Raw genomic sequence first — 25,029 nt, 5'->3', positions numbered from 1 at the left:
ATAAGCGGTTCAGATGGTATAAAAAGGGGTTTTTTAAAATGTAACACCCTGTAATTAAAAAAAAGGGCAATTACCCTTAAGTGAAACCTATACCAAAAAATCAATTAATTTTTTGTGAATAATTTCCGCAGGATTTCTTCTTAATTTCCGTTACAGTTAGGGAAAATTATATATATTTTTTAAACATCTTTTTTAAAAACTTCACCAAACGTGGGGCGCCAAATTTGGGGCCAAAGTGTCGGGCGTCAAATTTGGGGCGCCACCAACGCTAAACGGTGGATGATAGACATACGCTGTCGGGAAGTAAATCGTAGAAAATATAGTCCTCTTCATATTTCTATAAAAGAAATTTTTTGTAAAAGGTACAGGAAGGGCTACGTTCCGCAAAAACCACAAATTACCCCCTTTAAAGGGGTGAAAAGGGGGGTTCCGGGGCGAAATTTCTTCAGAAAAAGTTAGTCTTATAATAAGCACCCCTTGATATACTAGAAAAAAAAATAAAACCGGACTTGTGTCCATTTTGCAAGGTTCAACCTTTGTTTCCTACACTATAAATAGATAGAAAACTTTAGTGTAAATACAAAAACACAGTAGATTCAAACTACTGGAATCGGGTTTATTTTGTAACATGTGTTGATAGCTAGTATGGGCCTCGATTTTTGACCCTTCGGTTCGTTATCGAACGTATTCGCTTCGTATCTGTTTAGTATACGAAACGAATACGTTCGATAACGAAGCGAAGGATCAAAAATCGAGAACCTGGATACTTACAGTTCTGGATAACTTATGTAGAGAAGGCGGGGCTTGTGGTAACAGTGGGTATATTTTGTAAAACCGCAACCCCGGAAAGTTTCTGAGTTAGTAAGACCAACTGAATTTTTAGCCTTATATTACCTGCCCTTATTTGTTCATAGCCAGATTAGTAACTTAATAATTTCTAATTAATTTCGATACCTGACCAATAATAATAATTATCGGTTTGAAGACCAGCTATCCCCGACAGGCTTCTAACGGTGGCACTTCTTACTCAGTAGACAGCAATATAGTTGTTTATATATCGAGAGAAGTAGTGACGTTTCTAATTATCATTTTACCTTCTCAGTGTCATTCTCAAGTAAATTTATTATTAATTTGCTGGGCCACAATCATCAAGGAGAAATAGAGGAGCGGATGTCTCTATCCCGCGTATTCCGATAATTCCAACAGATTTGTCTTTTGATTTCAAGTATATACAATTTCCCGTGGCCTTGGTTTTTGCCATGACGATAAACAAATCGTAAGTTTTTATAAAACTTGAGAGTGCCCATGTTACGGATATGGATAATTAATGGAGCGTTGGAAAATCGCCATCGTTGTAGGTATTTACAGGTTTGACCGCAAAAAACCGTGCTTATCATAAAGAACTAAATTAGTTCTTTAATATATTACATAATGTATTTTTTATATTTTTTGTTTTCTTTTAATTTTTAATTTCTTAAACTCTGACAGAATTTTATATATTTCTAAGGTGGTATGAAGTTCACCGGGTCAGCTAATTTTATATAATTATTATTGTAACTCATTTATTTGATTTTGGAACAACGCGAGCCATCAATAAAGAATGTTCAGCCTGGGATAACAGCAGATGTTTTAGGTATGGGTGGAATTTGTTTTTAGCGTTTTATACTCTGCACAAATACATTTTTGTGATTTTTTTGCACTGGAAATTTCGACAGTTACCTGGCATCGATACAGGTACATCTGAAAAAAATATTCCAAAAATGAATGTACGTAGGTAAAAGGTATTTTTAACTGAATTAAAATCTGTTTCCAAAAACAACATGTTGAATATTGCATAAATTACATGTAGGTAAATAAAACTCCTTGGATTCATTATCAAAATATGACAAACAATAATTATTAAACAGATACGATAGAAAAGCGAAATTTTAGAAATGGAAAAATGAAAATTATAAGCCTTTAATATTATAAACTATTTCCCTCTGAATTTTTTCTTAAAAATAAATAAAACTCATAAAAATATGAAAAGAAAAAATTAATTTTTTCCCAATTAAACCTAAAAATCAACAAAAGATTATCCGATAGCTTCATGGTGAATAAGAGACTGAGACAAATTATTGATGACTTCACCGTTCACAAGTATTCCTTCTTGTTCTTCAGAAAGAGCTTTTCTGAAAATTCTTTGGGAGTAAAAGTTGAAAAGCAGTGGTTACAAGAGGCATCCCTGCCGTACTCCTCTTTTAATATTAAGAGCCTGTGATTCCACACTATCTACTAAAACTGATGTTGTTTGATTCCAATACCAAATTTGTAATTATTCGAACATCTCTGTCGTCCCAGCCTATGTCTTTTAGAGCTTCGATTAATATAGAGTGCTTTACACGATAAAATGGCTTTTGGAAGTCAATAAAACAACAGTATATGTCTACCGATATATCTCGACATCTTTCAGCAAGTACGTTCATTCCAAACAATGTCTCTGTCGTTCCAAACCCCTTACGGAAACCAAACTGTGTGTCATCCAGGTATTCCTCGCATTTATTGTAGATACGACCATTAGACAAATTTGCAATAAATGGTTTAACAAACTGATGGTTCTATAATCAGCACAGGTTTTTGTTGTTGTCTTCTTAGGTAGAGCTATAAACAGTGAATTAGACCAGCTATTAGGAAGTTGTCCGCTGGTATTAATGCTATTTAAAAACGAAGTTAGAGCCTCTAAAATATTGCTATCATTTATAAGCTTGTATATTTCAGTTGAAATTTAATCAGTACCAGTCGCTCTGCCATCTTTTGATGATTGTATGGCTTTTATTACCTCAGAGCGTGTTATTAGGGGTCTGTCGCAGTTAGTAATATCGGGTGGTGAACTAATCCTATCGTCTTCGAATAGGTTCGTAACGTAATTTTCCCATTCTTTAAGTTTGTCCTCTACTTCAAATATTACTTTACCATGTCCATCTTGTAGCAATGCAGTTTGTTTCTTATTGAAGATACCAGCCGCTTCTTTCACTTTTTTATACATGTTAAACGTGTCATATTTGTTTTCAAGTTCTTCAATGTCTTGACACTGTTTGGCTAGATGTTGACTCTTTGCTTCTCGTATTTTACGTCGAATTTATTTTTGTATGCTGTTATAAAGTGTTTCGTTGTTTTTCGTTATTCGCCGTTGTTCCATCAAATCCAATATGTCTTCTGTCATCCAAGCCTGCTTTTTTAGCTTTGACCTGCCTTGTAAATTTCTCGCAAATATTTCTTTTACCGTTGTTACGATCTTATTTACGCCCTCATCGCCATTCTCACCGATATTTTCCCAAACCAAATTTTCGTTCAGTTGTCTTTGAACTGATTCCTTAACTTTCTCGTCTTGTAATTGGGCTGTATCGATATTTTTGCGAGACTTCTTTTTGATCACCTTTTTAAATTTTAATTGGGTTACAGCTACTATGGAATTGTGATCAGGCCCAATGTCAGCACCTGGATAAGTTCTAACTGATTTGATGCAGTTTCTAAATCGATTTTTTATTAGAATGAAGTCGATTTGGTTCCTAATAATTTTGTCCTCTGATTCTGCATTTGACTTCCAGGTGTAGAGTCTTCTCTTCTGCCATAACTTCTAAAAGTTATGACATAAATAAAACTGACCCGTCACTAAGGAAAATAAAGAGTGAGAATATGAAAAGAAGAAGAAGACCTGTTGATCTCAAATAGAAAAAGGTACGTTCTTACAAAAAAACAGAACATGTTTATCAAGTATTTAGCACTCACAACTAAAATATTTTGGGAGTTTTCTTAGGAATGATAATAAGCAACAATAAAACATGAATACAGGAAGAAGAAGAAGATCTATTCTTCTCAGATTTACTAGTCTCTTTCCTTACACGAATATAAATATATGTACCAAATTTCAAATATCTAGGATTTTTCCTTCAAAAGTTATAGCATTAATAATTAAGAAAATATAAAAATAAGAAGAACAGGAAGATTTATTCATCTCAGATCTAATAATGGACCTATTTCCTTACACACCAACATCAATCTATGTATCAAATTTCAAATATCTATAATTTTTGCTTTTTAAAAGTATAGCATAAATTAAACTAGGTATCTCTTAAAAAAAATGAGAATTAAAAAAAACATAAGAAAAGCTGTTAATCTCAAATGTAACGTTCTTACACAAAAAAACTTATTTACCAAGTATTTGCCATAACCAGAATATTTTGGGATTTTTCTTAAGAATAATAATAAACAGCATGAAAACATGAATAGAGGAAGAAGAAGAAGATATATTAATCTCAGATTTAATAGTGTCTTTCCTTACACCAACATAAATCTACATACAAAATATTAAATCTCAACGGTGTTTTCTTCAAAACTTATAGCATAAATTAATCTATTCCGTCACTATATCAAAATAAGAAGAAGACCTGTTGATTTCAAATGTAACCAGGTATGTTGTTACACAAAAAATAACTTGCTTAACAAGTATTTGGTTCTCAGAACTAAAATATTTTGGGATTTTTCTTAAAAATGATAACGAACAGCATGAAAACATGAAAACAAGCAGAAGAAGAAGATTTATTCATTTCAGATTTAATAGTGTCTTTTTTTACACCAACATAAATCTATGTACCAAATTTCAAATCTCTATGATTTTTATTTCAAAAGTTCTAACATTAATTAAAAGACATGAAAATAAGAAGAAGAATGAAGATTTTTTCAATCTCGAAATTAATAATGTGTTTTCTTACACCAACATCAATCTATGATTTTGTGTCAATCAAATCTCTATGATTTCTCCTTCAAAAGTTATAGTACCTATTGATTAGGAAAACATTAAAATAAGAAGAAGAAGAAGATTTTTTCATATCTGATTTAATAATTTATTTCCATACACTTTCAAATTTCAAATACAATACAAATACACATACATACAATACAAATTTCAAATATTTATGACTTTTCCTTCAAAAATTATAGCATTAATTAAGAAAACATGAAAATAAGATAAAGAAAGAAGATTTTTCATCTCAGATAATATAATAATTTATTTCCTTACACAAACATCAAGCTTTGTACCCAATTTCAAATCTCTACGATTTTTCCTTCAAAAGTTATAGAATAAATTTTAATCAATCCGGTCACTCAATGTGTTTAATATTTTAGCTGAATAAATTTTAAACTCAATTCGGGTAATTGTCGTGTATGTAGCAATTCCAAGAAAAAGGTTTTTATGCAAAAAATCCTCTTTCGGTAAGAGTCGCTCACACTTCGGGTTACTTCGGGTGCATCTTGACAATCTCGATAAAGACAATAGGCCATTTCACGCATAGATTGATCAGTATAAAAATTAAGTGCATAGGGGGTAAGTCGTTGATAGATTCATAATAAAATATCGAATAAAAATGTATTAACCATGAATTAAATATAAAATAACAGTGAATTTGAGATATAGTAACCTGTTTTTCATGTTAGAACTAATAGTTTTTGTGTATTTTAAGTGTAAATATGAAAAATCTCTCTTTTTTGGTATGTTTTAGAAAATGTCTATAGAGGATTGCGTGCTTTTATTGTTTCTATTCGAAATTGTTTTTCTCCTCGTTAATTCATTCTACTTCTTCTCTTCTCATGTTTTTCTTTCTGATTTTATTGATGTTTTTAACATATATTATTTCTTTTTGTTTTATCAGTTTAACCATGAACAAAATATAAAATAACAGTGAATTTGAGTTACAGTAACATGTTTTTCATGTTAGGACTAATAGGTTTTGTGTATTTTATTGGCAAATATGAAACATATCTGTTTTTTAGGTTTATAAAATGTCTACAAAGGGTTGTATGCTTTTATTGTTTCTATTCGATATTTTTAATAATATTTTGGACGATTTTAATTTCTATAACATGTGTTCATTGTTTTTCTCTTCGTTATCATTCGTCTTCTTCTCTTCTCATGATGTTCTTTCTGATTTTGTTTATTTATTAGTTTTTTTTTGTTTCAGTGCGGGGTCATTGCAGTAAAGAAGAAATATATACGCATGCGCAGAGTTAGACGTAATTATTGTGTCGTGGTGGGTTAGAAAACATTTCGAAAATATCGGAAAATTCGGATATTAATGGATATGGCAGACAAACTGGTTACAATGGTAAGTTTTACTAATGTTTTGATATTATCTATTGTACTAATAAGGGCATGTGCCCAAAATGTCTTCTGTCAAAATGTTTAATGTGTTTTAAATGTATTCATTTTTTTTCGAATCCTGAGAAAACTAATAAGTGTTTTTGTAAAATTTAATCCCATAGTGAAAAATTACATTATTACTGAGGGCCGAAAGTCCCTGAAAACTTCTATAATGTTCATTTTAATAAGTTACAGGGTGAAAATGAAGGAGAAAGTTTAGTGTGATTTTTAATTGCAAACATTTCATTCAAATAAAACTTTTTATTTATTCTAATGGACTTTATGCCCTCTGTAATAATATATTATATCATTCTGCGTTTAAATTTTTCAAAAATATTTTTAGTATCCTCAGGATTCAAAAAAAAAATAATACATTTAAAACACAATTAAAATTTTGACAGGCGACATTTTGCGATTCTTCCCTTAATATGAAATATATTTTTTATTTTTAATGCCCACCCGATATAACAACTTTAGAAGTTTGTAGGCTCTACTAGAGGCCTATATTTAGAGCATACTTGAGCATTTCTTATGTTTTAGAAAGTTGATTGTGTAAAAATATCATACTTTACAGAGTGTTTTATGTATATGGTACATTAGACTTATTTATTTATGATTAGAGTCCGGATTTCTAAGCTTAATGCTTATGGTAAATAATACAAGCAGGAATATTTTCTTTTTAAATACGAACGAAATATGCAAAAATAAGTCATTTTGACAGCCCTTTTTTATGCTTTTTTGCTTTTTTAAATTATTATGCATTTTTTGAATTTTTGTGCTTATTTGGTGCTTTTTTATATACTATTATCATTTTTTGCATTTGCGAACAGCAGAAATTTAATTTTGATCTATGTATTGCAATTTTGGACTCTGGTCTCCCTTTAAATAAATTGCAAAATGAAAGTGTTAAATCATTTTTGGAAAAGTACCTACTATCGAAGATATGTGCCGAATGAAAATACTCTGCCAAAAAAAATGTTAATTGCTTTTAAAATAAAACCAGAAAAAAAGTAAAAACACTAGTGGGAAAAAATTACATCTGGTTTGCTGTGGATGAAGCTACGTATATTTGTGGAAGATACGTCGCTAATTACTTCATATGCGTATTTCACGAAGAAATCTTGACGAAGGGTTATTAAATACTAAATTTTAGTGTGCTCAAAAAACTAGAAGCAATAAATAACAATACAGTTCCAAGATCGTAAATGACGCTTTAACAAATTTTTATCTTCCCGAGGCTGTGCCCACAGCAACGGGGCTGTATATATATTTCGAAAATTTTAAAAACTTCGTATTGGAACTTAAGAGACTGCTAGCAAATCGATAAAATAGCAACTTTTGTTCTGTGAGTGAAAATAAAATATTTGAAGAAACAGCAAAAATGTCATTAGTTGAGTCGATCCAAAAAATAAACAGTTTTTAAAAAAATATGGAAGGTATGCCTGGAAAAATTGGTCAGATAGTATTAACAAAATTCAAAGATGTACTAACAAAAAACGAAGGATTTCAAAAAATGAAGAAGATATTTTCAGTTTTAAATTGAGAACACGTTGAAAATATAAATATGGATCCGGCAATAGTGGCAAAGTGTAAGTATGCACCGATAACCAATGTGGACGTTGAAAGAAGCTTTTAGATATACAAAAATGTTTTGAGTGATAGGTGCCGAAACTTTACGATGAAACATTTAAATGAGTAATTAGTTATTTCATGCTTTAAACGAAAATGATATATTTTCCTTCATCTAAAGCGTGTCGATAAAAATTAGGTTAAAGCATTTTTGTTTCAGTTATCTATTTTTTTTTTGTTTATTCTATTTTATTATTAAATTTATAATAGGTCTTTACTAGTTCTTAAGCTATGCCTAGAGATAATTATCTATATTTTCTTAAAAAAAAAGGTTTGTCAAAATTTATATGCTTATTTTCATGCTTTTTTTGTATACTAAAATGCTTTTTTTCGTAAAATTGTTATGATTTTTAAGCGCTTTTTTTGCGTCTCTTTATGCTTTTAAATCCGAACTCTATTTATGATTATTATAATTATTATTAGATTTTGCATCTGCAAATTTGCATTTATTCATAATTACAACTAATATATTATTTAACATATTACTTGCGTCGAGACTAGAAATTTGTATGTCAGCTTTTTATAACTTTTAACAGAATATCATGTTCATTATACAGTGAGGATGTACAGGTTGGAATAAATTAATTTTTTCGTCAATGGGCGATTTCGGGATTGTTTCCTATTTCGGGAATTATTTCCAAAATCGCATATTGACGAAAAAAGAGAATTTGTTCCAACCTTTACGTGCTCACTGTATATAATATTATAAAAGTTTATATGTAAAATATGTGAGTTTTGACACAACATGTATAAAGCAACAGGTAGTAAAAATTTATATTTTTTGCGTTTTATATAAATATTTTTACAGTTGGAGATAATATTTTGATTAAACATTAATAAATCATTTGATAACAGAAGTTATCTTGTAAGTTACTTCCTTGGATCATATCTATATTAATTTTCCTTACCGATATGTCCTGCCTAAGTGTCTACCCTCAGATTTTCTTTGGTCTTCCTCTCCTACTCCTCTCAGGAACTATCAGATCCTTTCTGGATCCTACTTATTGAGAGAATCAGTTCCTATCCCTGTCCATTATTTGTTCCCTCTTGTGCTTCTCTGCCATTCTCTTGCTGTATTTTATAAGTCTTCTTCGACTTCTTCGAACCCCTTTGATCTTGGTCTTCCCTTGTTCATCTTCCTCCGGGATTCCAGTCTATCTTCACGTATGTCAGTGTCCCATTTCCTGCTCGCTAGATGTGAGCTTGTCATCTAGTTCTACATTGCTTTATTTTGGTCCCAATATCTTTTTCTAGTAAGTACTTTCTTAATCTCTGAGATTTTTCTGTCTCTGTTTTGACTCATCCCAGTATGATTCTCAAGATTTTATTTTCTATTATTCATTAGTTTTCTACAAGTCACTGTCACTGTTTCTGCTGTGTGTAATATTATTGGTCTAATTCTTCTTCTTACTCTTCTATTTTTTCTACTACTTCTACTACTTCTGCTACTTCTTCGACTTCCTCTCCTGCCTCTACTTCTTTTACTTCTTCTACTTCTACTACTTATTCTTCTTATTCTACTTTTTCTACTTCTTTTAATTCTTCTACTTCTACTACTTCTTCTGCTTCTTCTAATTCTTCTCATTCTTTTACTTTTTCTACATCTTCTAGTTCTACTTGTTCCACTTCTTTTTCTTCTTTTTGTATCAACATAACTCTTTTATTCAATATGCCTTCAGTAATCTTCAGTCTTCCGACTGATCGTCTTCGTCTTGGAGAACCGTCTCTCGCCGTCTTTTTTTCTCTATTTTTTTATTTATTACCCCATTTGTTTATCTATTACTCTATTTGTTGTCATTCGTCTAATTTGATCTCTATATTCTACTCATCTATGTCCTACCTAGCCTTTGACGTTCTCCACGTTAAGCCTTGGTCGTATATCTGTACATCTAGCTCGGTCACATAGTGTTTTACCATCCATTTTTTAGAGTTTTCATCTGTTTTCATTCAGCTGTTTCTAGCATTCTTCTTGTTCTTTCCGTATCAAGTCGTGTTTCTGCCGCATATGCCATTGTTGGTCTGATGACTGTTTGTAAAATCTACCTTTCATTTTTTTTTTCGATATTTTATTTCTCCCTATTGTTTCATTCAGGCAACTTGTCGCTCTGTTTGTTCTATTTTCGTGATCTTCCACTTCTGTTTCGAGCTCTCCGAAGCTGGATAGTGTGATGCTTATATATTTCATCTCCATCACTTGTTCCATTATCTGTCCTCCGTTTTTAATTTAAATCTTACTGTATTTGAATGCATCTTGCCTTTTTTGGAGAAATTAACATGTTAAATTGCCGTTTATATCAAATAAGTGCAACATACGTTGTAAATAATCTTCATTTTGAGCGATTATGAGTACGTCGTCTGCATAATAGATTATTTTAAGTTGTTTTTCTCCCATTTTATATATTTTTTAGGTCTCACTTTTTATTATTTTCTCCATGATATAACAACAAAAGACTCAGGTAATCCCTCTGTCTTATTCTAAGGCCAACTTAAATTGGGTCAGTTAGTTTTTCTCCTTTTAATTTTGGCCTAATTAGTGTGTTATACAAAGTGTCCAGAAACTCTACCGACAATCGAAGACAGGAGATTCTTAAGATAAATTTTGAGACAATTTAGCTCAATTCTCCTAGTCCGAAAATGCTTCCTAAAGGAGATAGAGCTCTTTTAAGATGGCTTCTATTAGTTTTTCTTAAATACCTCCAGAACGCTTCAATTTAGAAAAACTAAAATCGGTACGTATATTTATCTTTCAGATATAAATCAATTCCATCCATTGCCAATTTTTGGTACCGATCATAGGCGTCCGTGTTGGGTAGGGCAACGGTTATTTTATCACATAACTTTTTTGTCTTTAACTTTTAAGCATTTTTGACATTGGATTATTAAATCTTGAGGTATTCTAGTACTAAAAGGTACTCCTGGTTTAAGTCCGTAGGACACACGGAATTTCTAGAAAAATCGAATGAAAATTTTTTGTTTTTTGAATTTGAATAAAAATTTTAAAAAAATTTTCAAAAAGAACGGTGTATTTTATCAAGTTAAAGCAAGAGTAACTTTTAGTACTAGAATACCTCAACTTAATAATCTAGAGTCAAAAATGCTTAAAATTGGAAGACAAAAATATTATACAATAAAATAACCGTTGGCCTACACAAAACGGACGCATATGACACGTACTAGAAATTCGCAGTTAATGAAATCGATTCATCTCTGAAATATAAATAAACATGCCAGTTTTCAGACTTCTAAATAGTTTTTTTTTCAATTTTTTTTTGGAAATTCAAAAAAAGAAAAGTTTTCAAATCGATTTGTCTAGAAAACGGTGTATCGTATCGACCTAAAACAAGAGTACCTTTTAGTTGTAGAATATCTCACAACTTAATAATCCAGAGTCAAAAATGCTTAAAAATTAAAGATAAAAAAGTTATGCGATTAAATAATTGGTGCCCTACCCAAAACGGACGCCTATGACCGGTACTAGAAATTCGCAATACATGGAGTCGATTTAACCCTAGAAGATAAATATGTGTACCAATTTTCTTTTTTCTCAATAGAAGCGTTCTGGAGTTATTTAAGGAATACTACTTATAAGACGCCATATTCAAAGAGCTCTAGCTCCTTTAGGAAGCATTTTCGGACTAGGTGAATTGGATTAAAATATCTTAAAATTATCTGAGGAATCTCCTGTCTTTGTTTGTCGGTAGAGTTTCTGGACACCCTGTATAATGCTTATCCTAGTTTTCTTAGCCAGTATTTTAATTAATCTATTTAATCCTTCATTTACAAAATAAGCTTTATTCGCTGAAACTATTTCATCGTTTTTTCTTCTTATTTTTGTCTTTTCTTCCTTTTCTTTTTCTTCTTCTCCTCCTTTTTCGTATTCACATTTTATTTCTTTATATTCTGAACCCCCTATTTTCATTTTGTATTATTATTTTCCTAATTGTAAAATTTTTGTCTTTTCTTTATGACGTCTAAATCCTATTGTCTCCCCTCTGTTATTTCTTTTATCATTCCATTCTGTTGTATTTTTTGCATTCTTTCATCTAGCCGTCTTCTTTTATTTAGTCTTATATTTTTTTAGCCTTCTTTCCTAATTATTCATAGTCATTGTCTCCTTCCTCTTTATCCGTTCTCAGCTATTTAATTCTTAGCTTAGACTTTGTAGCTAAAGATCTGTTAGTCTATTAATTTTTTGATCCTCTGCCATTCTTATGTTATATCTGCTGATTTATATTTCTCTCTTATTTACACTATGAATTCTTCTTTATATTCTTGTCTTGTTCTAATATCTGCATTGTGCAATTGATTAACATTCCACTTTTTCTGTTAGTTTTTCGGTGTTGTTTTTATCTTAAGATTCCGTCGTATATTGGTTGTGTCAAAGCAATAAAATATGTATCTGCACACGCACCTATACATGTTCCCATGTCCTTTATTGAGAGGCGAAAATCATTTTTGAAGAGCAGTTCAGTAAAACTCTCGCCCCAGTGAATGAACTTTCCGACTCCAAGTGATCCGAAGAAATCTTCTTCTTTTTCGCGTTCTTCTCTACTCTTGAGAAAATATCTTTCATACTCAGTTACGCGGTTTCTTATCGGCAGATGCGAAAAATGCATAAGTCTTCTTCTTCTTTTGGTGCCTATTCGTTTTGAATATCATCGGTGATCATTCTGGGTATAATTATTTTATTAACTGATGCTTTAAATATATTAGTTTTTGTTCTGGAGGACCATTTCCTTAGGTTTTTTATTTATGGTATTCTTCTTCTCCCAATTCCGTTCTCTCCAAATACTTTGCCTTGAAGGATTATTTTCTGTAATCTGTACACAGTTCCGTTTCTCAATATGTATCCGAGATATTCTGGCTTTCTCCTTTTAATCGTATACATTACTTTCTCTCTCTTTCGGAATTCTTCGTAGTACGGTCTTCTGGGTTATATTGTTCGTCCATGATATCCTTAGTGAGTGACCAAGATTGCACATCTCTTCAGTGAGTGTCCCACATTCAACTCCGTAGTTGGAGCATAGTTTGCTCGAATTTGTTCATCGTCATGTTTTACTGACATAATATGACATAACATCGTCATGTTTTACTGACATAATTATATTAAAATACTATACGCTTACACACTTTTACACACTTATACACTTTTACGCCTTCTCGGTGTCTTGATTTTTTTTAGGTTTTTTGGAGCTTAGATTCGATTTTCGAGGATACTAGGCTGAAAATTTGTGAGATAACTTGTTATTAACAATTTAATTGTTAACATTATTTTATCAGCTAATACACTAAAGTATTAAACAAAACAAAATTAAATATAATTAAAAAAATTAATTAAATTAATTTATTAAATTAAATAAAATTAATTAATCAAAATTGTTCATTTTGAAAAAATGAGTAAAACGGCATTTGGTAAACTTTTATCCTATTGTTAGAACCGGAATTAAAATAAATTTCGTGAAAAACAATTGTAAAATATGCATTCGATGAGAATTTTCCAAGTACCTGTAACTCAGTATTCACACGTGAGATTAATTAAAATAAATCAAATTAAATAAGAGATTTAATAAAATTAAAGAAATTTTAAAAAGATTAAATAAAAACAATTTTACGAACTGTAGTTATTTATTTGTTATATATTTAGCCAGTTTCTTGTACCAGTGGAAAAATCGGTAAAGTGAAATATTGAAATATTGATTTAAATTTATCGGATATCTCCAATGTTTGTGTGAGAGGAGTTAAAAAAGTGACCCACTTAAATCTTTATAAAATTAAATAAAAATAAAATAATCATAAAAAATAAGGGTGCACAAATGCATCAGTCGATTTTCTATATAAATTAAAAAATTTAAAATTTGTTTACTAATTTATTGCCCAAAACTCGCTTTGCAAATATTTTTCTCATTATTAAGTTAAAAATATAGACTAAGATTCCACAAGAAACAACTATTTATTTTATGGATGCTATACAATGTGCAACTTCTCTCACTACTTACATAAACTTACGTGCATAGAAATCGGCCCACCTAAAAATTTGGTCATATTTGATGTCTCATATTTCCTAAACTTGTTAGTCGATTTAAGTGATTTTTTAAACATGTTATAGCCTGATTCTTTAGCAATACCACTGTAATAATACTGTTGCTAAGCAGGTAAATTTTCATTGTATACCGGGTGTACCAATCAAACTGTGTTTTTCTCAAATTTTGAATCACCCTGTGGAATATTCTAGCATTTATAAAATACTGAAATTAAAACCCAACTATAGCCTCAGATTTTTTTAACATTTTGCTTTTTGATTCATTCGTTCATGTTGGATAATAAAAAAGTTAGATACTTTAACAACTAGACATGTTCTCCATCAATACACGGTGTTTTTAAGTAAGTGAGACAAACTATCAGGGGTAATTCTGCATAAAAAAATAATGACAGTTGGCCTTATAAACGTATGTTTGCAATTTTTTCATTTCCGAGATACGGGATGTTGAATTTTTTCTTACAAACTGACGATTTATTTATTGCTTTAAAGCTAGTTGAAATATGCAACTGAAATTTGGTACGTTTTAAGAGCTAGTTATTGCAGATTTTTTGACATAAAACTAAGAATTTTATATTCACCATTAGCGTGCACATGAGTAATATAATCGGTCGTATTACACGTATGAGCGCTAATGGTGGATATTAAATTCTTAATTATATGTCAAAAAATGTGCAATAACTACGTCTTAAACCCACCAAATTTCATTGGCATATATCAACCGGTTTTAAAGCAATAAAATAAATCGTCAGTTTGTAAGAAAACATTGAACATCCCGTATCTCGGAAACGAAACATTTGCGGACATACGTTTATAAAGCCAACTGTCATTATTATATTATGCAGAATTATCCCTTAAAGTTTGTCGCACTTATTTAGAAACACCGTGTATTTCTGAAGAACATGTCTAGTTGTTAAAGTACCTAACTTTTTTATTATTAGACATAAACGAATGATTCAAAAACAGAATGTTGAGAAATCCTGAGGCTATAGTTGGGTTCTAGTTTCAGTATTTTATAAATGCTAGAATATTCCACAGTGTGATGCGAACTTTGAGAAATAACACAGTTTAATTGGTACACCCGGTATACAATGAAAATTTAACTGTTCAGCAACAGTATTATTACAGCGGTATTGCCAAAAAATCAGGCTATAACCATTTTAAAAAATCACTAAAATCGGCTAACAAGTTTAGGAAATATGAGATATCAAAAATTACCAAATTTTTAAGTAGGCCGATTTCTAAGCACGTAAGTTTACATTCAAAACGAATAATTTATCATGCAGTGAGAGAAGTCGGCTATTGCAGTGAGAAATATTTTTTCTCACGGGTTCTCCAACGGTTTTACATATACGATCGCCGTTTCCATGGTAACATGCACAACACAAACACAATTGATATTAAAATCAATGGGAAAATTCCAATATTTCAGGTCCTACAGCTCTTATATCACTAATTTTTATCTTAATTATTTAGACTCTCATTTTCTTACTGATAATAGCCCTTAAATCTTGATCTGGTTTACTTGTCTCTCTTTGGAATGTTCTCTCTCTTACCACATAATCACTTTGTTTTGTTGCCTGTTATGTCACCTTCGCTTCATTCATCTCATTCAATAACGACTACAGTCAACTCCTTTGGTCTGCTACACATTTTACTATCTTTTTTATTTTCATGTTACCTTTTTCTCTTTCAAAATAATTTTATTAGACTATACTAAACAATAGGGTACTGCAAACATAAATCCATTAGCTTAAATTCAGTCTGTTCATTTTTTCATTTTTCCATCTACATATCAGGCAACCCACAATACTCAGCTATTTTAATTTAATTTCATATTAGTTCTTTTACATCATTCTTAATTCTGGTTAACATCTCTGTCATTTAAGATTATAAACTTGCACTAAGATTACATCAAACTTGGTTCAGTTTGTTCACTCCCCTACCATATACCACATCAAACTCATAGTTCGCTATCTCAGATACTCAGCATTCTAGATTCTCCATTACATATTGACACTAACACATAATTTATCCTATATTATTAGATATCATTCCATTATTCACCCACACATTAACCACTGCGGCTGGAAGCCTTCATGGTATTTTTCCTTGAACGATTTTATTCCATCCTAAACAACATAAAGTGTAATTAGATTTTGCTGTCACATATTTTATTTTCCTTTTCGTTACTAATTCATTATTATTTTATTAATTCCATTGTTTACAATTATTTCTTTAATATTGTAATCTACTGTTGATCTGTATTCTTTTAGTTATTTTAACTTTAATTTTTCCACAATTTCCTTTACAATTTTAACAGACAGAATCATCATTACAACAGTATACAGCCAAATTTAAACATTCTTCACCATGTAAGACAACCAACAGTACATATATATCTGTAACATTTACATTAAAATCCGCTTTATTTACCATCCAATCTCTCCACTTCAGGTCATTTATTGTTTACATATAGTATAAATCTCATTCTATTATACCAAATTAAACTTTTACCTTTAAATTTTACAATCGATGACGTCACGCTTCTAACCGTGAAATATACCGATCTTATTTCCAACAAACCTAAAGTTTTTTCTGGATTAGAGAGTTGCTATTTAGACTTTATACAACAGATTCTCAACATATTTTTTAAATAGTTTTAATTATATTTTCAATCAGCTATTACCTACCTTTACATTTTAATTAAAATCCAAAAAATTAAAACTACACTTTTTGAAGTTCGTAACCAAAAATTGACTTTACCTTGTCTTGTCATGTCACTCTTTGTCATTCCTTTTCATTTTACATCAGTTGGTCTGTGCTAATTCAAATGGCAAGTACCTAGTTTTTTCGAGCAGGGAAGCATGTTGCTCTTTAGGCACATACATATTTTAATCTTGTAACATCGGCTTGTAGTCACAATATTTTATCATAAGGTATAATGTAAGCCATATATTATGAAGTTACCACCTTCATTGGTGTGCTAGTTACAACTACTTTGCGGAATGTAAGTATTCTCCACATATTTTCTCATTAACAGTCACAATTTTAACCTTTTGCCTTAATCTAACGTGGAAATACTTCATTCCAGGCACTGAAGATGTTCTGTTCAGAACGAAAACGTTTTGCAATCCATGTGGATGACTTTTAGAAGTTTTAAATAAACTATTTTATACCAAAATACAATTTGAAGTTTTTACTTCTGTATAGGGTTTTTTTTACAATTGATATTGTCAAATTAATAAAAGGTGTTGAAGCAAAACTTACCAGGAGTTACCTTCCAAAACTGTTCGAAAATAACTGAATTAAAATTTTAAATAAATAACGTAAGTACATGACTCTTAAGAATATAAAATACGTCCATGTATATATATTTTATTTTAATTTATGCATATAATATACCTCAAAGCACCTAAATTATTTATTTTTGAAGTTTGAACTCTTGACAAAACAGCATCCATAGAAAAAGTGCAATGTACAATACATGAGACAATGACATAATTCTCCCTCGCTTGATTTGCCGAACTCGCCTTGTGCCTCGGTAGACCAGGGCGCATCTGTAAAAATATTAGTACATTTGGACGTTGAGAGGTGACTCAAATTTTTTTTGCAGAATTTGCCTGAAAATAACTCAAATAATAATATTTGAGCTATCCTCCCTCTCAAAAAGGTCCGTAACATTGTTTAAATAATCAAAATGTCAAAAAATGAAGGAAAAATTCGATTTTTCTCATGGTTTTTTGATTATAACTTTAAAAGTATTTATTTTAGAGAAAAGCTGTACTAACATAAAAGTTGCGTAATTAAATTTCCTACAACATAGAATTAGTTAATAATTTAAAAAATAGTCACCCTTGTTGCAAAATAGCAATAATTGCGAAAACAACATATAAAAACAACAAGCATTCGCATTTTACGTTTTTCAACCATTTGTGCTACACACAGGACATTCATATTTCATTCAGAAAAACTTTATGATACAGTAAAACAATACTGTACATTTCATTAAGATCGGTTCAATAGATTTTGCAAAATAAATTTTGCAATCCAACTTTCGCAAAAAAAAATTATTTTTTCAAAATGTTACAGGAATAATAATAGAGCAGATAGCAATTTCCTTTTATTTGCAATTTGCAAAATTAAAATCGATTAACCACCACGGCGTCAGGAATTTTTTTTAATAAACATTAATTATTGGTGCTACGCGCAGGACAGCGGATAGTTTGCTCTGATTGGGTATTCCAATGACCTTTGGTAATGATTGATACGTTTTAATTTTTATTACATTTCGATATAAATAAATAAATTTGTTTATTGCAAAATAAGAACCCATACTATATCCTTTGAAATAACACTTTTTTTAGCAAAAATTTTCTTTGTTCATATATTTTAACTTAGAGAATAAAAGTTTATTATTTTTAAACATATGCAATTGTTTAAACAATATTTTACAAACAATAATAAGATTAGTTTGATTTTTGTGGAATTACAATATTAAAATTCAACAAAATATAGAGTAAAAAAATAATATATTAGATAAAGATTGGAAGAAATTTTGGTGGAAATTAACTTGTGTGAATCGAACACCGCTGTCCGGCGCGTAGCACCAAAAATTAATGTTTATTTAAAAAATTTCCTAACGACGTGGTAATTAATCGATTTTAATTTTGTAAATTGAAAATGAAAGGTACAGTACACTTCTATAAGCAAAAAAAATTCAACTTGCTATCTGCTTTATTTTCAGTCCTGCAACATTAAAAAAATGAATTTTTTTTGCGAAAGCTGGATTTTAAAATTTATTTTGCAAAATTGCTTAACCGATCTTAATGAAATTTACAGTATCGTTTTACTATATCATAAAGTTTTTCTGGGTAAATATGAAGGTCCTAAGTATAGCATAAATGGTTGAAAAATGTAAAATGCGAATACTTGTTGTTTTTGTATGCTTTTTTTCGCAATTATTGCTAATTTGCAACAATGGTGAATATTTTTTAAATTTTTATACAATTCTCTATTGTAGAAAATTAATAACACAAGTTTTTTGTCAATACAACTTTTCTTAGAAATAAATAGTTTTAAAGTTATAATCAAAAAACCAATAAAAAAATCGAATTTTTCCTTCATATTTTGGCATTTTGATTATTTAAACAATGTTCCGGGCAATTTTGAGTGGGAGGATAACTCAAATATTATTATTTGAGTTATTTTCAAGCAATTTCTGCAAAAAAATTTGAGTCACCTTTCAACGTCCATCTCAAAACAGATGCGCCCTGGGCTACGGCTCGTGCCAACAAACTTATGCTCTCGTGGGAAATATGTCTTTTTTCTAACTGGTTGTACAATATACTATTTCCTATTAGCTTTTGATCAATATTGTGATAAATTCTACCTCATTTTTAATATTGTTATTATTGTTTTTACAGGAATAATTATTGTTTAGAATCATTTCTCCCACTGGTGAGTTGCAAAAACAGGACCTGGGAAATTTCTAAAACCGTAAAATGGGGTTACTTTGACCGCTGGGGTGAATTTGACCGAAAATATAGAAAAATATATATTGTGATATACTTCAGCCACCCTGTATAATTTTTAAAATTATTTTTAACGATTCAAATTTATAAATATCTAAGAATTCATTTTTAATTAAAAAAAAATATGTAATTAATATTCCAAGGGTTGTTAAATCCACCGATATAACGAATTAAGAAAAAATGGTTTCAAAACGGCCAAATTAACCGCACCTAAAAGAAAATTAAGTTTAACAGGCAAAAAGCATGATTATTTTCTTGTAATTATAATCTAAGCTACTGAAAGTAGACGCCTAAACCCATAACATATTTGCATATAGAAAAATGTAGCAAAATTTAAAATATGATTTTTATAGGATTAAAGTACAAAATCGGTCAAAGTCACCCCATTTTACGGAACTCCTTTTTTAACACGTTATAATAAAATAACCAATTCGTTCATTTAAAAACTATTATGACAGAACTCGCTTGAACATGTTTGACCTTGTTTTTTATTAACTAATTTATTTATTTAATTTTAGTAAATTTTCCGTGTAACAATACAATATTTTTGTCTTTTTTGGACAAACTGAGTTTAATGTCACTAATTTACTATAAAACAGAGAAGAGCCTAATTATTTTAATATCTTTATCTTAGCTAAGAGTTAAAGCAATTAACCATTTGTCTTTCTGTGTCTACCTATGTAATGAAACGCATTAATTCTTGTTAGCGAAAATGTTAATTAGAGGATTAAACATGGCTTCGTACGTTTGTACACGGATGAAATGTAGAAAAACGGATATATAAAAGTATGTAATATTTATTTGAAAATTGTTATTTGAATATGCTATGGAATTTACATAGTCTAGTAAAATAAAATTACACTACATGTAAATCAAAATGTAAATTCGTACAGGTTGAAATAAATTTTATATCAAAGTTTAGGTGGGTACAAAAGATATTTTCAAGAAAGTATCCAAATCATACAAGGGGATCATTGTTTAAATAATTAAAAAGGGGTAATTTTTGCAAAAAAAATTACTTTTTTGACTGCTGAGGTCATTCAATTACTAATGAAGGTCTACAGGATTGTTTTCTGCAAAGTTGAAGGGCAAGTATTTCACATAAGACTTACTAAATTAAATTTGACCCCCTATTTATTTAAATAATTATACATAAAACTTTAAAAGCAAATTTGCAAAAAAATTATTTTTAGCGTTTCAACTAAGCACTATAAGCACTATAAATTATACTATTTTACAGAAGAAGTTGCGCTATGTTATCAGTATTAAAAGAAAAAAAATTGGTCCAAAAATATTTAATATTTTTTGAGATATTGAATTTGTTTATTAAATGTTAATCTATTTTCATTTGTAAAAACGCGGTTGTTGCCAAAGAAAGATTCACCTGTATTAAATCTTATTATTTTTATTTTTATGTATATTTTCGATAAATGTATTGATACATTCAAATTTCAATTAAACTTCCCCCTAAAATGGCATTTAAAAATTATTCAAATTTGTTTATAATTTGTTTTTTTAATAACGTCGCGGGGATTAAATATTTTGAAATGCCGTTTCGATAATTGGGTTCCTGGGAATTTTTCACTAATTAACAAATTTTTTTGTCTTTTTTTCCTCTTCTTTTTTTTTCTTGGAGTTATATTACTACGGGCCCTTTTAGGGTTAAATTTCATTAGGAATGTTGAATCTCTAAGTTGTAGATTCTAGACCTAAAAATATTAAGATTGGTCTAAAATCACTTAAATAAAATGTGGCTACTTACTGAGTTATAGGGTGTTTTATTTAAAAATTTAAAAATTACTTTTACCAAGTACTTTCAAACTATTTGACGCATCCTTATCATACTTGGCAGAAACTGTGGGTACTCTACAGTCTACTAAATTGTGATAAATAAAAGTTTCTAGCTACTACCAGAGGCGTACGACAGGGGATAGTTAATGATTAACCCTTCCCAAATTCTACGCCACTGAGGGAATTACTATTTTAGCGAAATTTTTTGATTCTCCAATACTTTATATGTAAATAATATACTCTCTACTGGCAACAATTAAGTCATTAGTTTTCGAGATATTGGACGTTAAACATGAAACGGCATAGTTATTGTGATTCATTCATTCATTCATTTTAAACTTCCTATATCTCGCAAACTAATGACTTTATCGATACCAGTAAAGTTATTTACATACAAAGTACTTCGAAAAATCGAAAAATTTCGCTAAAATAGTAATTCACCCAGTGGCGTAGAATTTGGGAAGGGTTAATCATTCACTATCCCCTGTCGTACGCCTCTCGCACTAGCTAGAAACGTTTACTAATCACAATTTAGTAGGGTGTATAATAGCCACACTTTCTGCCTAATATGATCAGGATAGGTCAAATAGTTTTAAAGTACTTGGTAACAATAATTTTTAAATTTTTAAGTAAAGCACCCTGTAACTCAGTAAGTAGCCACATTTTATTTAAGAGATTTTAGTTAAATCTTAATATTTTTAGATCTAGAATCTAGAACTCAGAGATTCGACATTCTTAATGAAATTTAACCCTAAAAGGGCTCGTAGTAATATAACTCCAAGAAAAAAAAGAAGAAGAAAAAACGACAAAAAAATTTTGTTAATTAGCAAAAATTCCCAGGAACCCAATTATCGAAACGACATTTCAAAATACTTAGTCCCTGCGACGTTATTAAAAAAACAAATTATAAACAAATTTGAATAATTTTTAAATGCCATTTTAGGGGGGAATTTCGTTGAAATTTGAATTTATCAATACATTTATCGAAAATATAGATAAAAATCAAAATATTCAGATCTTATTCAGGTGAATATTTCTTTATCAACAACCGCGTTTTGGCAATTGAAAATATAGTAACATTTAATAAACAAATTCAATATCTCAAAAAATATTAAATATTTTTCGACCAATTTTTTTTGCTTCATACTAGTAACATAGCGCAACTTCGTCTATAAAAAAAGATATTTAATAGTGTTTATTTAAAATGCTAAAAATAATTTTTTGCAAATTTGTTTTTAAAGATTTATATACAATTATTTAAATAAATAGGGGGTCAAATTTAATTTAGTAAGTCTTATGTGAAAGATTTGCCCTTCAACTTTACAGAAAGTAGTCCTATTGACCTTCATTAGTAATTGAATGACCTCAGCAGTTAAAAAATATTTTTTTTGCAAAAATGACCCCTTTTTAATTATTTAAACAATGATCCCCTTGTATGATTTGGATACTTTCTTGAAAAGATCTTGTGTACCCACCTAAAATTTGATATAAAATTTGTTTCAACCTGTACGAATTTACATTTTGACTTTTTTTTATTTTATTAGGCTAACATTTAAATGTCATCGGTTGACAATTTAAACAAAAAAAATATCAAATGTTACTCTCGTACCGTAATAATACCTGCTTGTATACTAATTACTATTACCTACTATTCAATTGAAATCTTGTTTCATCTGAGAATACAATGTTGTAAAGTCTGGATCGTAACCTATTTACGCCATTACAATGGGAGCAAGAATACGATATTACCTCCGAATTCTATCCTACTGCATGGATTTTAATGAAATTTTGGGCCTAGCCTCTACTTATCTCCTAATTCAAAGTCTACCCTATGCTGATGTGTGCTTTTATCTAGGGGGTGGTTCTCCACCCCTTCCCAGGGATGGAAAATTATTTGCTTAAAATTATCACAGAATTCTCTAGAGAACCTAATTCTAAGGAAAAACTGTTTCATATTTTTATTTTGAAAACTCAATACTCTTCGAGTTATTCATTATTGAAAATTGGCCATTTTCATTGAAACATAACACCGTTTCGAAAGGTTTTTGCGAATACCTTAAAAACTATGCATCTAACTGAAAAAACTATATTCAACATTTTTGTAAGTTATAAAAAAACAAAGAGACAATTGCCTCCATAACTATTCTAGTTATAATACAAAAAGAAATATGGTAGGTGAAAATAGTTTGTTTTTGGTACATTCTCAAATTGGTGTATTCAACTTGAAATAATAAAGAAACGCTCGATTTTAGGTGTATAATGCTACCAACACCTTTTGTAGTGCTTGATAAGACCTTTAAAATGAGCTATATTAAAGTAGTCCATGTGGTGAGACCGCTCCCGTCTGAAAAACATTTCTAATTTGGTTTCTCTGCGGATTCATATTCAAAAATGTCCCCTTTAAACAAATCTGAAGGGTGCCGGACGGAATTTTTGGGCAGAAATTGTTTAAACAATTTTTTTAAACAAATACATAAGATCACCTTTTATTGCCCCAAAAAATATATATTTAGGTTTTTTGGGTCATTCTAAACAAGAAAGGTATCTTGCGATTTTTCTCAAAAATTGACATTTTTCGAGTGATAGGCGATTTAAAATCTAAAAAATGCGAAAATACGCATTTTTGAGGCTTAAAAACTCATATTTAAATTAGTATTTCTAAGGGTGCCAATAACTTGTGTTAAAGTTTGAACAGTTCTTTTCAAGATTTCGAAGAGTGACCGGGTCGAACTTCAATTTAGACCGTAATTTTTTAATTGTTAATTATGCGTGTCCATCCGGTTTTTTGCCGGTTCCTTTATGCGTCCTCAAATGAGGACGCTGGGCAAATTCATATATTTTGTGTAAAAAGTCTACATTGGCATTTTTAGTAACTAGTTATTTTCTTTGATTCTAGGATGAGACAAAAATATTTATTAGAGAAAATTGTTATAGAAAATCGAACTGCAAAGTGTCCTACCAAACAATAAAAATACCTAGAACAGAAGCCTTGAGCTGCATATGACTGGTGCTTTGACAACATCAATACAGTAAATGTGTTTCTATTGGAACCAATTATGATACGGTTTTTCTCACCAACCAAGTTCAAGAGTGGAGTAAAAAGAAAAAAAATAAAGTACAAATATCCCAACTATCCGCTATTTCCAATATATGGGTGGCGTGGATCACCATGACTGGTTGTAAGAAAAACACTATATATCTGTAAGAGGAAAAAATGGTATCGGTGTCTTATTACACGAATGATAGATATGGCTATCGTAAATGTGTGCATGCTATACAACATGATACATAAGGGAAAATATATCCGTCAAAGAATTTAGGAGATAAGTAGCTTATACATATCTAAAAATTGGACATGACCTAAGAATAAGCAAAGGTCGTCCATTTAGACTTCCAAGTACATGAAGGAGCAATATCTCTGAAGACATTACTCCCGTGAAAAGGAAAAACCTAGTAAAGTGACTTACTAGGTTTATGCTTAGTATCAATTGTGTGAAACCCCATGAAGCTCTTTATCGACTGGTACTTAAAACTTGTAAATACTTGCATTTTTAAGAAAGTTATTTCAGATGGAAAATCCTAGCAAAATGGTAATTTCAATAAATTTGGTTGGAAAAACCTAGCATCTTGTTATTTTTTTAGAATAAACATAGCAACTTATACAGTGAACGATACATTTCTACTTATTTCAGAAGGAAAAATATAACAAAGGCTTTTACTAAATATTTCCTTTGAAAAGTGTATATATAAATATTTTTTTTAAATTGGAAGTTCCTAATAACATACCTTACCATTTTTAAGCCGAAAGACAAAAACGTCATATTTCTAAACAAAAAACTAGCAAAGTCATTTACTAGATA

Source organism: Diabrotica virgifera, chromosome 3 (genome assembly GCF_917563875.1).
Source record: "Diabrotica virgifera virgifera chromosome 3, PGI_DIABVI_V3a".
Lineage (NCBI taxonomy): Eukaryota > Metazoa > Arthropoda > Insecta > Coleoptera > Chrysomelidae > Diabrotica > Diabrotica virgifera.
The sequence above is the reverse complement of the archived record's forward strand: the minus strand, read 5'-3'. Positions refer to the sequence as shown.